Source organism: Pipistrellus kuhlii, unplaced genomic scaffold, assembly GCF_014108245.1.
Source record: "Pipistrellus kuhlii isolate mPipKuh1 unplaced genomic scaffold, mPipKuh1.p scaffold_m20_p_28, whole genome shotgun sequence".
In the NCBI taxonomy this organism is placed as follows: domain Eukaryota; kingdom Metazoa; phylum Chordata; class Mammalia; order Chiroptera; family Vespertilionidae; genus Pipistrellus; species Pipistrellus kuhlii.
Window position 1 is genome coordinate 6,593,900 of NW_023425527.1, and position 17,664 is coordinate 6,611,563.

Consider the following 17,664-nt stretch of genomic DNA (forward strand, 5'->3'; position numbering starts at 1 on the left):
CAAACGCTGGAGGTGGGCCGACGGGGATCATGGTCGCAGCCCGCGATCTCGGGTGGCAGCACCTCAGTCTCCCGTCTACGGAGCGGAGCAGCTATTATTAGGGCTCTGTGAGTTGGCACATGCTCTCAGCACACACAGAAAGTGCTATTATCGCCTTCACTGTATGGAGAGAAGACACCCAGGGGTGCCTCCTGGCCGATATCAGGCCGCGTGGACGGTCCCTCTGACCTGCTGGCACTCTGGGAGGAGGTAGGTTGGGCTCAGCTTCCCGAAGCCAGACTTTCACAAGGCGTGTGCCTGGCGTCTCCCCGCTCCCACCCACCAGGGGTTTCTTCCGCCCACTCCTCTGGAAGGCGTCTGCACGTCACGGCTGCTGGGATGAGATGCCGCTTGGGCAAGGGAGACGGGAGGCGCGGAGGCTCTGGCTCATCCACCCCCAGCCCTGGCTCCCAGGCAGCAACTCAGCGCCAGAGAACAGCGCTGCGGGGACAGGGCTGGATAAAAATAGCCTGGGCAGGCACAGCCCGGCTTCCCTCGCAGCCGGGCACCGTGGGCACACGGGGAACCGCACTGCGGGGAAGGCATAGGGGAGAAACACACAGACCCGCCTCGTGTGGGGAGAAGCCAGCCTGCGGCCTGGGGGAGCTGAGCAGGCCTGGGGGCCCGGCTGGGGATGAAACTCATCCCACTCCCAGCCAGGAACCAGCCCAGGAGCAGGGACAGGCTGCTGGTCAGGGTCTCGCTGGGCCTTTTCCATGGGCAGCGGAGTGCCCGTGTAAGGAACCAACTTGTGGATGCCAGGGTGTCCAGGTCCACAGGGTGGACGTGGGGTTACCTGGTGGGGATCCTCCGCACACCACTGTACTGGCCACTCGTCATGCAAAGACGGTGGCAGCAGAGAAATGCAAGCCAGCCAGGCTGTACCGATTCCTGTCTGCGGCTGCCAGCCCCTGCCCGGAAGCCCGGAAGCCAGACCATGCTCTGCAGGTGGGTGGGTGGTCCTCATCGGTGCCTGATAAGAGATCATGAGTCAGAGAAGGTTGCCCAGGTGCCAGGGAAGGGATGAGGGTGGGAATAAAGGGGCATTTAAGCATCCACACAGGCAGACTGGGCCCTGGGCGTGCGTTCTGAACAGAGAAACCTTGGCTCAGATACAAGGGCCAGGGCGAACATGGGAGCGCCAGGTCCCCAGCCCTTAGGTGATCGCCCCTTCGGCCAGCCATGGGGCTGATCTCACACTGAGCGCCAAGCTCTGCAGCCCCAGCTTCCCGCTCTGCTGGGGGCTGAGGTCAGGAAGACAGGTTCCCACCCCGGGGCCAGATCAGAGTGGCCAGGAGCCAGCCCTCTAGCCAACCTCCTTTTTAGGGGGTGGGGTACAGTGGCAGCGAAGGCCACTTTCAGCTCTCTCCGCCAGCCAGGGGCCCCCAGATCCACCTCCCGAACCCTCACACCAGGGAGACCATCACCAGCGGCTCAAGACCACCCTGCCCTGGGCCCGCGCTCCTGCTCCGCAGCCTCAGGAGCGGCTCTCCTTCCATCGCGAGGCGGACGCAGCTCCCAGGAGGGGACAGTGACAGCCGTGTTTCCTCGGAGCTCGCTCAGCTCCACGGGAAAGACTGAGAGGGCGGTTCTCGCATCACCCGTCTTCACAGGGCTGACGGGGTTCGGGCTCCGTCCTGGATGTGGCCCCACCGGCAGGCAGCCTCAGGCCGGGACTGAGCAGAGGAGGAGGAGAAGCCTTGCGGCTGTTTCTCAAGAAGCCCCAGGCCCCTGGCGCAAAGGCAGGCGGGGATAACGTGCCCGCTGCCGCACACCCCGCAGCGGAAGGTGTGGGGGCCACACTGCCCTTTTCTCAGTGTTCTAATGGCGACTCCCGAGCCGTCTCTCTCCCGATCTCACATCCTCCCTCCCACATGCACGCTGCTGCTAAAGGGGTGTCACAGGGGTTCAGGGGTGGGGGGCACGATGCAGCTTCCAGAGACTCAGAAACGAGGGGTGTCAGATGCCGTGTCCCCCCACCCCGGGGCAGCAGAGGTGGGTGAGCTTCCTGAAGGCGGCAGAGCAGAGGGACCGGAAGTATCCAGGGATCTAACATGTCCCCAGCAAGGGGCTGGGAGGGAGGGTGGACCGCAGGGGGTCTGGCTGGCTGGCTGCCCCGCATGACCAGCTGCCCCCAAAGCTGTGAGGCTCAGCTCAGCTGACGCCCGAGCACGAGACCACTCCGTGTTCACCCAGCTCCCTGTGTCCACCTTCACACACCACCCTTCCAATCAGGCAAACTTCCCAGGAGCCCATGACAACTGGGAGAGGGCTGCCGGCGCTGGCGCCAGAGCCCAGTTCTCACCGTAAAGGAAGCAGCTGGCATTCCGGCTCTGTGCTTCCATCTGAGGACAATCTGTGGGCATGAGCAGCATGAGTCCCAGGGGTGTGAGAAGAGCCAACAAGATCTAGTTTTTAAGCCCATTAGGCTCAGGCCCAGATCCCGGATCCACTGGAAACGCCCCTCACCTCACAGCAGGGACATCTGCCTTCTAGGAGACACTCGAGCCCTCTACCCTCCTCCCATGCCATTTCCATGCCAATCATGTTTGAGTACATCAATAGTCGGCAGTTAACAAATAAAAATGTCTTACTAAGGACCTAATGGAGAAAATAACGAAAATGGAATAAACCATCCTATTAAGACACGTATTGTCGGATTAAATAAAAACAACTACATACCATTTACAATAGACATCATTTAAGCATAAGGTCACAGAGAGGTAGAAAGTGAAAAAATTAAAAATAATACACGACATAAACACCAACTTCTCAGAAGTTGGAGAGGCTATATTAATACCAGACAAAGTACACTTTAAGGTAAGAGACGGAGGAACATTAAGAAATGACAAAGATTCATTTGACAAGATGTAACACTTGTAAACATTCAGGCATCTAAAAGCATCATTTCAAAATATATAAAGCAAAATTAGAACCCAAAGCTGGAGGTTTTCATTCACCTCCCTCAGAAATCGATAGAGCAAGCAAACAAGAGAAGTAGGAGGGAGACAGATTTAACAACACAAACTTGACCTGACACCAATAAAAAACTCTACATCCAACAAACGTAGATGAAAACCATCAGTCAGTGGCTGGTGAGGCGCTGGGTACTTACACAGAACCAAAGAATCGCCCCACAGATCCCTGCCAAGTCCAGCAACCACCGCGCCCCACCCCTCTACCACGGAGAGAGCAGGCTATTGTCAACGCGGGTGTGAAACCGTACACCACTCATCGGGAACAACCAGACATCAGCCCCCTGACGTGATACTGTAGGAGGGCTACAACAACACCTATTATGCAGTTTTAACAACACAACAGTTCTCCTCAAGTCTTCGGGTCCAACTTCCACTCAACGGAAAGACAGGAGACGGGAGAACGAATCGCACAACACAGGGAAAACAGCCAAAGTCTGTGTGACCCTCTGCAAGTCCACGGGCCCGGTCTTTTCCAAAAGAGGATGTATAAAGAAGAGGGAGGGGGTTTTTCCAGACCGGTGGTTCTCAAACTCGGTATGCACATCCGAATCCCATGGGGGTGGGAGGAACTGTTAAAATTCAGGTTGAATCAGTTTCTGAATCGTTTTCTGGGGTGAGGTCTGAAAACGTGCACTTCTACAGGTTGAAATACTTTTTTTTAAAAGAGCATTTCTAACAAGTTCTCAGGTGCCGCTGGTCCCAGGCCATGAACACTACTGGTCTAGATTCAAGAGACATAAAAACTGCATGTCATCCTAGGTTAGATCCCAGGTCAAACAAACAAGCAAACAACCACCCAGCTGCAAAAGACCTTTAGGGGACACCGAGAGAAACTAAAAGATGGATTAGGTGATATCAGGGGATTATGCTTGACTTTGTTATATGTGTCAATGGTATATAGTTACAAAAGAGAACTGTCCTTACTTTTGATAAGGTCTTGCCTAACTTCCTTTCAAATGGCTCAGGAAGAACAGTTATATACAGATAAAGCGAACATGGTCACAGCATTGGCCAGACCCCGGACATGCGAATCCTTATTGAAGCTGCAGTTTCCTTCTCCGCCAGCTCCATGGTAGTCTGTCTTGGTGACAGGGGCTGGTTTGCATGGCTGATGGAGTCATGGCTATTGGAGGGGCTGTGCGGTGGGCTCTGGGTCCTCAGGTCTGGCGAGGGGTGCTGTGAGGTGCTGTAGGGCACTGCTTTGGGAAAAACCTTGTGAGTTATATTATACAGTGGGTGGCTGGGCCTCACCCCCAATGGCTTTCCATAATCCATTCTTAAAGGTCTCATCTTTTTCAGTATGTTAGACGTAAACCTTAGGTACATAAAACAGGAACAGCAGTTGTTCCAAACTCACTGAACTGGTTGGAGAAAGTGTAAAATCCCTGACGAGTTGAAAAGGAACATGAAGAAGTGAAGCGTCCTTACCACTCTCCTGGAGGGCGAAGCAGGGAGGCTGGAGGACTTACCCAACCTCCGAGGGTAACTAAGCCGCAGGAAGAACTGAACGATGAGAGGTCTAGGCTCCAAAGGATCAGTTCAAGTTCATTTGGATGAGGGGGGCACGTGGCTCAAGCTGTAAGAAAGATCATCTTGCCAGCCGGCCGGCGTGGCTCAGTGGTTGAGTGTCAACCCATGAACCAGGAAGTCACGGTTCGATTCCCGATCGGGGCCCAGGCCCGAGTTGCAGGCTTGATCCCCAGTGGGAGACGTGCAGGAGGCAGCCAATCAATGATTCTCATCATTGATGTTTCTATCTTTTTCTCCCTTTCCCTTCCTCTCTGGAAATCAATAAAAATATATTTAAAGAGAGAGAGAGAGAGAGAGAATGATCATCTCTGGAAAGTGAACCACAAGTTATAACATGATGAGAAACTTTTCTAAATACAGCAGTTAGCTGAGCAGCATCCCAATGGCCCGCCACCCGGTGAGCCTCTGCCTCCCCACAGGTTTCCTGCGAAGCCAGGCTCTGCTCCCCCTCCTCTCCCTCCTCCCCCTGGAGGACCGTTCCAGAGAGGCTTTCTGCTGCTCCCCACAATTCCATATGGCTGGATTTGGAGATTGCATCTTTAAAGAAATAATTAAACTAAAATGAAGTCATTAGGGTGAGCCCTAATCCAATACGAGCAGCAAGATTAGGGCACGGACATTACACACACACACACACACACACACACACACACACACACACGACCATGTGAAGACATAGGGAGAGGACACCCTGGCCATTTGCAAGCTGAGGAGATGGAGGCCTCAGAAGAAATCCGCCCTGCCAACACCTCGCTCTCAGATGGCAGGCTCCAATATTGCGGGGAAAATTAATTTTAGTAATTTGAGCCCCCCGGCCTATGGCACTGTGCTGTGTGCCCTGGACAACAAATACACGTCCCTTCCCTCCCAAGGAGCCTGCATGAAACCCCTCGGCTTCCACCCCCTTCCCACCCCGACAGTAATCCAAACTCCTTCGGTCAGTTCAAGTCAACCTCCGGGAGAACTACGGGGCCTCCAGGATCCCACTAAGAGGCGTGGGGTTTCTGTTTGTGTTGGTCTCTCCTCAAAAGGAACAGACTTCTCTTTCACGATCACTTGGAGATGCTGCTGCTTCTACAGAGACTACCTTCCCTGAATCCGAAGCCTGCTGCACCTGTGGTTTGTAAACACTATTTATATATGGAGCTCGGGAAATTATTCCCGTTTCTATGTTCTCTCAGTAATACAGGTGGATTTACCCTTAAAGAAATACATGGGCAGCTCAGTCAGAGACATTTAAAACTGCAAAGGTGATTTCTGTTTGCCCAGAACGGTATTGAGTGTAGTTATAACACAAATGCCAAAGAGATTTTACCTAAACAGGGATTGGTTTACAGGACAAGAGGCCAGCAGTCAGCCCTGGCCCCACAGGCTGGCCCCACAGAGCCTCTGGCCCTGGGTCGGGCCACCTCTGTGGCCAGCGGCGCTCAGTAATTGGGTAAGATATTACCAGTTTCTCCATGCCAGGCAGTATTTTTGGCTACTTGAAATCCAGAGCAGATGTCTTCCCTCTGTTGTGGTCACTTGGGGAAGGAGTGCCCTTGCCATCCCTGGGACATGTGGGCACCTTGCTCGGCTGTGACGCTAGCCTTCCTCTGACTGGCCAGAACCCAAGTCCCCTCTCTACGCCCCACCCCCAGGCAGTCCTTCCAGAGTCAGGGATGGTGAGTGAGGGGCCAGGCAGACACTGTAGCTAAGTGACTTATCTCCAAGGAAAACCCACAGGGAGGTGGCCCCAGGGTCAACCTCTGCTCCCACAGAGACCAAGCCCTTGATGGGGATGACTGTCCCAACAAAACCCTAGTCCCAAATCGGAGTGCCCAGTGGACCTACCTCCTGCACAGAAAGGACTCAGAGGCCTCCTGAAGCAGCCTCCTCCCTCCCTCCCCCAAACAGAGCCAACAGCCTTGATTTTCAAATGAGAATGTGGACTTTGGAGACCAACTGTTGGGGATTATGAAAACAGAACTTAAATTGCTTCCACATCTGGAAACCAAACCCAGCAGCCAGCCCCAAGAATTCCAGGCATGTCAGCGAGCAGACGCTGCAGGTCAGAGAGGTGTTCTCTGCAAGCCCAGCTCCCTGTCCCCCGACCCAAACCCACACGCAGCCCTTCTGTCTCCAGCGGGGCCAGTGGAGCCACAACTGAGAGAAAGGGAAGAAGGCAGCCCTCCGAGCCCTGGCCACGTGGCCAGCATCTGCTCTGTGCTTTACAGGGAGGGGGGAAGGGAAGGGGAGTGTGGGGGGTTCTGGTTTTCTCCCCATAAGTCCCAGCAATAATACTGTCTCCTCCCGACAGGAGGGCACAGTGCACGTTCCCCTGAAGCTAAGGGCTGGCTTTTCTCTCTACAAAAAGGTAGAGCCGTGTGACCCTGAGCCACGAACCCCTAAGTTCAATCACCCCATCTCAGTTCTCCAGTTCCCACCCAGCCAGGTGTGGGCCCACTCCAGTGGAGAGCCCGTGAACAGGCTCAAGGGGCGCACATCAAGGGCTCCCCGGCTCTCTGAGCATCTCCTGGCAGCTCCTGCGGTTACAAATTACAGCTTTTCAGAGGTGGCTTTTGAAGTGAGGGCTTAATTACTCCCAGTCAAGAGCCCGTGGGGCTTGTTTTGGGGGCCCCTTGGTTTTTCATCGTGATAAGAGGAGCTTCAAGTGGATGCCTGGGCCCGGAGAGCAGGGCCAGCTCCCCTGCTCGCAGCCGCCCACAGGGACCAAGCGGCATTCTGTCAGCGGGCACCTCATAGGAGGCGCCGGAACTTCCCAGGGAGAGCACCCTGAACAGAGCGGGCCCTGCCCAACAGCCCACAGCCAGGGCAGGCACCACCCACCCCTTCTCTGCCACAGACACCCTCAGGCCTGGAAGACCAAGCAGAGTGCCCATGCTCACCTGCAGCTCGTGGCCAGGCTCCTCAGGACCCACCTCCTGGAGCAGACAGATGGGCATCAGGAGGCCAATGACAGGGCAGGCCACCCCGTGTGGTCCTGTCTTTATAATCTCCCAGCACCCCCACCCACCCAGAGCCCCGCAGTGCTCCCGCAGGCTCAGTGCAGGCGTCTCCTCGTGTCCTCCAGGCCTGGCAAGGCCCAGCCACCGGGCTGTGTGTTCCAGGGGCCGCTGGCTACAGGCCAGGACAGGCTGGACCAGGCTCTCCCAGTGGCGACAGGCGAGCGAGCACAGGTCTGACCACGGTCATGGATGCGGCTCAGAAGGTAGGAGGCCCCCGGGGAGTCTGAGACCCTAAAAACCCAGCAACGCCCTCAGAGAGCCACAGACCCAGGCCCTGCCTGTTCAGCCAGCACACGCTGCCCTGTCCAGTCAGTCTTGGCCTCAGGATATGACACTGCCCCTTCCCCTCCCTCATGCACTAAGCTCCTGTCCGATCACCGCCACCCCCAGGCCTTGGCACAGGCTGTTCTATGTCTGAGACAATCCCTCCCTTTGCCACAAACACCTGACCCTAAACAAGCCCCAGATAAACACTCCGCACACCCTACCCCCACCCCTGCAGCCCAGAACCCAGCTCCCTGAGCCCCACAGATGCCTCTGGGCACACTCTCCCCCGCAGGTCCTTTCTCTGCCCTGGGACTGGGAGAGGTGGCACCCCCTTAGGCACCATTCACGGAGAGAAGGATCACCTAACGAGGGGATCCTCCCATCCAGCCCTGGCCAGCTGGCGCGCGGTTCTCTGTCGCCAGCCTGGAGCGGCGCGGTGCCCTCGCCTCCTGGGGGCCCAGAGGAGCCCCGGGACCGGCCTGTAGGGCTCTTTGTAAACAAAGCTGTCCCACTGTTTCACTCATTCTACACCTGGTACCCGGAACCACTGAGCTGCATCCTCATGCCAGAGGCCTCATCAAGGAGGGGGCTGTGGGCCCCTGACACCGTGAACACACCCGAGGAAGGGGGGCTACTGGCCGACATCAGGATCTCAAATGCAGCCCACTGCTCCCCAAGTCCTGCTCCTCCCTTAGTGAGCAGCCACCTCATCCGTCTCACCCTCACGGGTCCCCAGGTATTGACGGCTCACCCTAATCCTTCCCCTGCAGCCCAGCCCTCCCGCCCCACACATGGTGCTCACACAGGTCCCGAAGCTGTGCCCTGCTCAGAACTCCTCTATTTGGAGCCACCCTGTCGGCTGGCACTCCCCAAGCCCTTGGTGCCTAAAGAAACACAGGTGGTCTTAAACATTTGAGGAAGACCTAGTAAGCAGTTAGTTATCATGTGCCCCATGTTTTTGTGCATCAGTCACCATTCAGATGAAAAAAAAACTGAGACTCAGAGGTTGAATAGCTTGCACCAAGTCACAGAGCTAATGCAGGGCTGGGATCTGAACAAGGTCCGATTTTAACGCAGGGAGGACTCAGGGAATACTAAGCACTTGGCAATGGCAGTGCCCAGCCCGAGGCCTGGAGCGCGCTCTCAGGCTGGGCCCCGCAGGCCCTGGGAACAGGAATGAGCGAGGCTGGTGGTGCCAGGACCTGAGCTGAAGGCTGCAGAGACCTCAGCACACTAGGTCGCCGACTCCTGCCGGCTGAGGCTCCTGGGGCCTGTGCCACCCTGGCCACGGGCATTGCCCCCTCCCCTTTCCCGCCACAAGGAGCTTCAAAGAGGCCCCATGTGGGAAGATTTTACAGAAAAGAAGAGGAGAGAGATTTGAAAGAAAATTGCTAAAGGGAAACACATGTGAAAATGAAAACTGGGGCAGAAGGAGAAGGTGGAAGGAAGGAAAAGACGATGTTCGAGGATTGTAAACTGAGTCAGAAAGCCCTGGTACATAACAACCACAGTTTCTCTCTGCTACGTGGGGAGGCCAGCAGCCCACTCCCTGCCTTCATTTTCCCTTTAACCTGGTAGGATGGAGCAACATGACCTTAGATGACACGCAGGAAGAGAGAAATAGGGAAAGGTGCCTTGTACGTAATCCCGATGACAATGGAGCCATGGCCCATATTCAGTGCAAGAAGAAACCTGAGGCTCAGAGAGGTTGCTCTGCTTTCCCAAGGTCACACAGCTGATGAGCTGAATCTGAGCCTCAGTCTGCTGTGTTCAAGGTCATTTCCATGAACTGCATTACAGCGTCCTTTCATAAATCCTACCACCATCACAAGGTGGTTCTATGCCCTTCCTGGAAGAAACTGGGCAAATTATGTAAGTTCTTAGAGGTTACCTAGTTTTTGTGTTTCATTACATTCGAGATGCCTTTGATTTTAAGATGCACTGTTATTTCAAGTACCCCAAGAAAGAACAGGCACTGCCAATTACATTATAACCACCAGCGAATGCACAACACATTCCAATTTGAGAAGTTGAAATGTGTGTGTGTGGGGGGGGGGGGGGGAGGAAGTATCTTAGAATCTATAAAATACAGTGTGAATGAGCAAAAGTGGGGGATGGGGATTCAGTCCCAGTTCCTTAGATGAGTGTGTGCACTGAAGAGTAGATGACAACTCCATGTATGCATGTGTGTGTACACACACACACACCCGTGCTGCGACAAGACCTTTCCTTGCTAATAACTGCTGCGATCTTGCAGGCAATCGCACAACAAGCTGTTGTCAACAGGAGCCCTTTATTTTGCCAGGAGACCATCAAGTCAAGGAGGCGGTGCTGGCTGAGCTGCAGACTTTTGAGCAGCCAAGCTAGTTGAGCAGGTAGGTTTGCTCCCTGGAAAACTACCAGGGGCACTGACCCAACGTGGGGGGTGGCTGCCCAGCCCACGCCGTTCTGTCTGGCTCCCCTCCACGTCTCCTGGGCCTGCGGGCAGCCAGGGCCGCAGATGCTGTGGGCTGGCAGGCGGGCAGCACTGCTCCACGCCAGCTTTCCAACTGGGCATGGGTGGCTGGACGGGCAGGCCCCAGCTGGAGGTAAAGGACATCCTATTCTTAAGATTATATATATATATATCTGGTGGTTCGTTTATTTGCTATTCTGAGAAACAAATAAAATAAATGGGGAATATTTAAGGTTAGCTCCATCACTGAGTGAGCATGGAAATGCTTTCTTGTGAAACAACTCGATTGGGAATCAAACCTGCAACCTATCCATATAAGGGATGATGCTCCAACCAACGGAGTCCCCTGGCCAGGGCAGCAGGACCCTAACGAACAAGACAACAGGTCACAGATAACACCTGAAATAGACTCTAAGCCTTAGAGTCAACAGAGTTGGAAAAACCACCCATCAGCCACCAACTGAGCAAGGTGCAGCCCCCTCTCCTTCTCTTCCGGAGCCAGGCCTGCCTCTCGGAGGAAGGACCAGGTGCAGCCCACACCACGCCCCAGAGAGAGGGCTGTCACCTCGATGTGCTTTGCATCTCAGTCCCCGATTGCCACGTGGGCACCGGTCACCACACCCCGGCCCCCGGTCTGCGCCGGTAGAGGCTGAGTTGGTTTTCTTAAAAACACAGAAGCCAAGGAAGCGGAGCGTACTCCTCCTGGAGCGGCCCTCGGGTGATGGTGTTTTTGCCCTACCGCCTTCCTGTTTCGGTGTTGACATCTTCCCTGTAAGAATTCTGTCAGGTGCTAAGGTTATGAGTCACAAGGATCAGACCAGTAGGAGCTTGCAGGAACTAAAACGAGCAGGTCGCTCATATGCCAGGCACTGTCTTAAGTGCTTTTCATACATTTACACACTTGATCCACATAACGAACAACCTTATGAGGGAGGAACTAGCATCATCCTCATTTCACGGATGAGGAAATGGAGGCACAGAGAGGTTAAATACTTTGCCTGAGATTCCACAAACAGCTACTGGCTGAGCCGAGATTTGAACCCAGACATCTGATCAGGCCCTTGGGCACTATATTCTCCTGCTACCTAACCACCCATTAGCCACCAATAAAGCAAGTGTCAAACATACGCTGGACAATTTAGGTCACAGTGGCTCATTTTATCATTAAAAAAAATCAATATATATTATTGATTTCAGAGAGGAAGGGGATCAAGCCTGCAATCCAGGCATGTGACTTGGCCAGAATGAACCAGGGGCCCTTCCATCAGTAGGCCGATGCTCTATTCACTGAACCAAACCAGCCAGGGGCTCATTTTATCTTCACCATCACCCTAAGGTAGATACCATTATCAATCCCATTCTACAGACGGGAGAGTGAGGCTCCGAAAGGAGAGGTAGCTTGTCCAAAGATCCACAACTAGCAAGCAGCAGAGCCAGAATCTAGATCCACGTATTTTCTGATCTGGTATTTTTTTCTACTTGACCAGGCACTGAACATGAGGCGAAGGCGTCTGTTTTGAAGTGGGTCTTCCTCCCAGGAAAACCAGTGGTCGGGGAGGATAAACTCGCTCCTTCTCTCTCTCCATTCGAAGGGGGAGATGGAGGTCCCGTGAAGAGCAGACCCCACAGGCCACTTGAAATGGGTGGCTTCCTTTTTATGGCAATGGGCTTGCGCAGTGCAGAGGACAGTGGGGTGACAAAAATGACTCAACAATGAGAGCGTTCCCACCCACTCTCCTACACTCGGGTTCTGTTTAGGTCTTCCTCTTTCTGATCCCTTAAAGGAGAAAGCGCCATGAGCAGAGCCACAGGTATTAGCTACCGGCTTCTGTTTTCATTTGAATCATGTGCACACTCCAGGGAAGATGAAGCAGGTTGAATCAATTGAAAATAGGCCCCACAGTCAGAAAACTTCCCGTTTCTTGAAGGAAGTCAAGAAGTGGGGTTAGACACCCTGGTGTTACTAGTACCAGCCTGCTAGTGAGAGTTGGGATCAGAGGTCACCTGGACCCCACAGCTCTGGACCACCACGTTCCCACTTCAGACCTCCATGTGACACTCTAAGTATGCACACAGTTCTGGTTGCCTACTTTCTCCTACACACCACACACACACACACACACACACACACAAACACCACACCGCACATACACACACACCACACACACACACACCACACACCACACACCAAACATACATATACACCACACCACACACAAACTCATACACATACCATACCACACCACACCGCACACAACACACACACACACACACACACACACACACACACCACACACACACACACACACACACACACACCACACACACACACACACACACACACACACACACACCATACCACACACACAGCACACCACATACACTCACTCACGCACAGGGCCTGGCTGGACAGAGACTCCTTAGGAGACCAGGGCATAAACTGTGCCCACTGCCCATGGGTCTGTGGAGTGAACAGAGGCCCAGGACCCCTGGGCTCAGGAAGGTCAGAAGCTCAAGAAGGAGAAGAGGAAACAGCCCGAGGGGAGGCCGGCCAGAACCGGACAAGCACAGCTGCCACCGCGCTGCAGGTCTCAGAGGCTGAACTTGCCACACACCCCCCCTCCCCCCACAGCTCTGACGGGAGCACAGGGAGATGGCCCCACAGCGCCCTGCCTGCTTAGTGCACGTCACCGGGGTGGGCTCTGCTGGTCCCGTCTGTGTGTGGGAAGAACAGTCTGGCAAGAGCTGTTTCCACACTCCTGTGGACAGCTTATCTGCACTGACAGGCTGAGGGCAGGAAAGTCCACAGCAGCCACGACCACACAGACACCTCCCCCAGCAAAGGCCTAATGGCCAAACCTCTCAACAGCCCTGTTTGAGGTGGGCAGAGACAGGAAATGCATTGTGGACAGATGGATTGCTAGACTCAACTGTACTGCCCTCCTGCTCTCCCTCCTGGGATTCTGGGCGGTGGCTTGGCCACATCAGCCCCTAGCCCCTGAATTTTACACTGCCCGCCTCACTCTGCCACAGGACAGCTCCCCTGCAGTTCCGCGGACACACCTCATCAGCCACGGCTCCGCCTTCAGGCCTTTGCAGTTGCTGTTCCCTCCGCCTGCAGCTCTTTGGTCAAGATGCCACCTTCTCAGGGAGGCCTTCCCTGCCCACTCCATTTAAAACACAATTCCTCGTTCAGCACTCCATACTGCCCTGCCTTCTCTCCTGCCAGCCCACTCACTGCAGGTTTTACCTGTTTCCTGCCCCCTCTGCCACCATGTGAGCTCACGATGGCAGGGACTGTGGCCTACTGTTCACTGCAGAATCTCCAGTGCCCAGCACAGAACCTAGCACAAATTAGATGCTCAAATGTTTCTTGAAATAAAAAATAAAAAAATTGCTGCCCTGGTCCATGTGGCTGAGCTGGTTGGCCGTTGTCCTGTGCACCAAAAAGTTACCGGTTTGATTCCTGGTCAGGGCACATGCCTGGGCTGAATCCCAGGTAGGGGTGAGCAGGAGGCAGCGAATTGATGTTTCACTCACATTGATGTTTCTCTCTCTCTCCCTCTCCCTTCTTCTCTAAGAAGCTTAAAAAACAAACAAAAACAAAAACAAAAAAACTGCCTGTGAGAGCATGTGGGCAGGGGCTGGGCAAACAGAAATGAGAAAGGGTCTGTGTCCTGGAATGCCACCTGATGCCACCAGACTGCCATCCCACAAGCAGGAGAGATGATCACACCACGTCCAGCAAGATCCAGGTGGACCTGCCAAACCAACATGACTGTCTCGGGGTGCCCAGCCTGGAGACCGGGTAGTAGGTAGACCTCTCCTCGTTGGAGAGGCCAGTGACTTAACGCCCAGTGACTGAGTCAGGAGCCAGCATAGTGGACCTGGAGGAAAACCAGAGCCCAACCCCAGATTCCGCACACCTGGCCAGGCCAAGGCATGACGCCCCACGATCAACACCAGGCAGCGGGCAGACGAGAGAAAGATGCTTCCTTTCCAAAGCCCAACGAGCACCCCCTGCCCAAGGGGACAGAGCACAGGGCCAGCGGGTGGGCACCCTCTGGCCAGGCTGTCCCTCCCCTGGCCATGGCCCTCGGTCCCTGAGGCGCGTGCCTTCCAGGAACTGTTCACCTGCTGCTTTACTGGGAGCCTCTCCCGCCCCCTCCACCTCCTGCCTTCCCCATGCCTAAAATATGTAACGTGAAGTAAAATTGTGAAGCCCCTCAAAGCAGGACCAATTGTGAAACAGCTCTTGGCATAACAGGCCACATCAGAGGAGGAACTGCAGCCGTGGGAAGGAAGTTTCTAGCCACTTTGGGGGACGGGTGTGTGTGTAGGGGAAGGGGGGCGGGGGGAGTTACAGGAAGAGCTGTGAGGGTCCTGGGTGAGCCGTCAGAGAGAAAGCCCTGCCCTCGTGTGGGCAGCTGGTTTTGGTAGGAGAGGCGGGAGCGAGGAGGCTCCGGAGGGGCCAGTGTGCTTTAGGGGAGGGCACCAATGCTCTGAAGAGAGGGAAGGGGGTGGGGGTGGGGGAAACACGGCCTGCGGAGTATCCACCAGGAAGTGCTCACGCTGTAGCCCAGAGCCTCCCCAGGGCAGGCTGCTCCAGGTGTCCTAGTTTCTTCTCCCTTTTCTCCCCTCCCCGGGCGGAAAGCCCTCTCCATGAACTGACGCCAGGCAGTCTCCACTCCTGATCTTCCTTGGGACAAAGGTCATACCTCGCTAATTTAGCTCCTCCCCTAGGCACAACCTTATCTCCACAGGGCCTTAGTCATCCACCCCACCCCCTCCACCAAAGCCCAGGGTCCCCAAAATTACAAAGCTGTCCCCCCCAGTAGGTGGTTTACTCAAGCTGCTCAAGGTCCATGGTCTTCACTGGCTTCCCTCATTTCTCCAGGCCACACATTGGGGGGTGATGGGGGGGGGGGCAGGACGATACACACCTCATAGACACCGCGCGCGCGCACACACACACACACACACACACACACACACACCCCTCACAGACACCTTACACACACACCTCACAGATACCTTAGAAGACAAACCAGATCAACTAGCCTAACAGCTCAGAGGAGTTATCAGTCTCCCAACTGACTACAAACGTCTTCCGGGCAGTGTTTACAGTAGCCCCTGGGCATGTAATTAGCAGTTGAAGGCTTGTGCCCAAGTCTATCTGGGTAAGCTAGTGCTCTGGAGGTAGCAAGACACAGGGACTCCACCGAGGCTGTTCGCTGGTTACCGGAGACAGAGGTCCCCACTGCCAAGGTCTGGGAGGCACACAACTGGTGCCCTCCCAGCTTTGAGATTCCTTTTCCATAACCTGACATCAGGGTAACCACACCTCACCAGGGGAAGGACCTGGGGATGCCTCCGGATACGCCTGCCCCACTCCCTTCCCAGGAGCCCAAGCCGTGGGCGCTGCCTCCAGGGAGGGTGGCCAGGGAAGGAGTGATCACCAGAAACCAGCCCAGGGGGTGCTGCCCCGGCTGCGTGCAGGAAGGTGACCTAGAAATAAGTTAGTCAAGGAACATGGCATGTCCCTCAGGGCCCAGTGGTGTGTGTGTGTCCGTCACCTCCAGCCACCTCGGGAAGAGCGGGGCTGGGGAGACGGGGACATGGGAAAAGGGGGCACTGGTGGGTATGCAGGGATGAGCAGGGGAAAGTCCCGGGCTGAAGAGGGACCAAGGTCCTCACGGAATAGAGGAAAAGTGGGAGGGAGAGTGGGAAAGGGCTGTGACAATAGCAACTACTGCCAGGACCCACCCGCGCTGACTCCGAGGGCGCGAAGAGGTGGGAGTCCCGCACAGCTCGGGCCTCCGCAGCATCCTGGCTGGGAAGGGACAAACCCCCAACTAGGCTGGCCGTCCCTCCGGCCCCGCAGAGTCCCCCAGAGAGAAGAGAGGAGCCGGGGAATAGGCTCGGTGCCGCCGCCAAGAGCTGCGGGGAAGCTCCCCCGCGCACAGCCCGCTTCGGGGCTCGGCGGCGGGGGCAGGAGCAGCGCTGCGTCAACACCCATGGGCAGGGGGTGGCGTGGGGTGGGAGGATGCTGGGGTGATGGTGGGACGTGAGGGTCCCAAAGGAGACGTCTAGACCAACGACCTCTTTTCCTGGCAACTATCCCCCCCCAAAAAAAAACAACTTTCTGAAGCTGCACCTGAGACAGAAGCGGCCACCTCCCTCCGCGCCCCAGCGCCAGTCGTGCCCACCCTCACACCCCTGGGTGCAGGCACAGGGCCCGGAGCGGGCAGCGGCTTCTCCTCTCGGCCAGCGAGCCGCGGGCTGCAGGTAACCTGACCTCCCTCCGGGCCAAGGCCGAGAGGGCGGCCCCTCCCGGGGCGGGAGCTGGCGCCGGGCTGCGGGCGGGCGAAGTTCCACGCTCGCTCCGGCCACTTCCCTGGCCCAGGGACCGGGGCGGGCCAGGTGCCCCTCCAGCCCGAGCCCTGCGGCCGCTGCTTACCTGGCCCCCGGGGGCCGGCGGGGTGCGCATTCCAGGTCCGATCGCAGGTCGGGGCGCCGCGGAGGAGCAGGCGGACACGGGTGGCTCGCGGCGGGGAGGGACGTGGCGGGCGGCGCGGAGAGAGCGGCACAGCCCCGCGGCCGGCGGATCGCACGCTGCGGCCCCCGCGGGAGATGCCGGCCCCGCCCCCGCCCGCGCCGGTTGCCGGGAGACCCGCGTGGGCCGAAGGGTTCTTTGTATCAAAGCGGCCGTGACATCACGAGGCGCCCGGGATCCGAGATCGAAGGGGCGGGACCTGGGGCTGGGGGCGGGGCCCGAGGAGGCACCGCCTGGGAACCCGAGCCACGTGGGGCGGGCCCAGGTAGCCACGCCCCCTAAGGTAAGGGGCAGGTGTCTGGGGCGGTGTCGACCAATCGCCGCGCGGCCAGGGGGCGGGCCCAGGCGACGCCCGTCCCAGGGGGCGCTGCGGTGAGCGGAGCTGGTCGGGGCCCTCCGGAGCCTGCACCGCCAGGTCACCATCGCCCGTTTGCGGAAGACCGGAGGCAGTTCCTCCACCCGCGCCTGCCTGGCGGGCTCTGCGGCTGCCGCTGTCCATTCAGTGCACTCTGCTTGTGGTCACCGCGCTGCGAGACTCTGGCCAGAGCTCCCGGGCTCACATCTGCGAACCCCAACGAAGACCTGCCAACACCTACCCCCAACTTCTCGCCGCCGCCAGAGTCTCGTGGTGGCTCCTACTTTGACTCTCATCCTGCATCCCGCCGATAACCTTACCATTTTTTCGTGGGAAGTCCAAGTTGTCTTCATAGCCAGCCCGGTAATACAAAGAGGCTACAGGAGCTGAAGCCGTGGCCAGCAGTTCCCTGGGTTAGACCCTCCTCCTGATGTACCCAGGTTTTGGGTTCCTCCGGGTCAGGGCACGTACCAATC

At 56.5% G+C, this 17,664-nt stretch overlaps 1 protein-coding gene and 1 long non-coding RNA gene across 2 annotated transcripts in view; both read right to left on the minus strand.

The window, feature by feature from the left end:
- RAB11FIP4 (RAB11 family interacting protein 4) overlaps nt 1–17,664 on the minus strand; it is a 90,091-nt gene that overhangs the window by 17,738 nt on the left and 54,689 nt on the right.
- LOC118728078 lies at nt 7,062–17,205 on the minus strand. Its single transcript, XR_004990780.2, has 3 exons — nt 16,738–17,205; nt 7,851–7,856; nt 7,062–7,072 (listed from the first exon to the last, which is right to left on the minus strand). It is a non-coding gene; the product is annotated as an uncharacterized LOC118728078 (long non-coding RNA).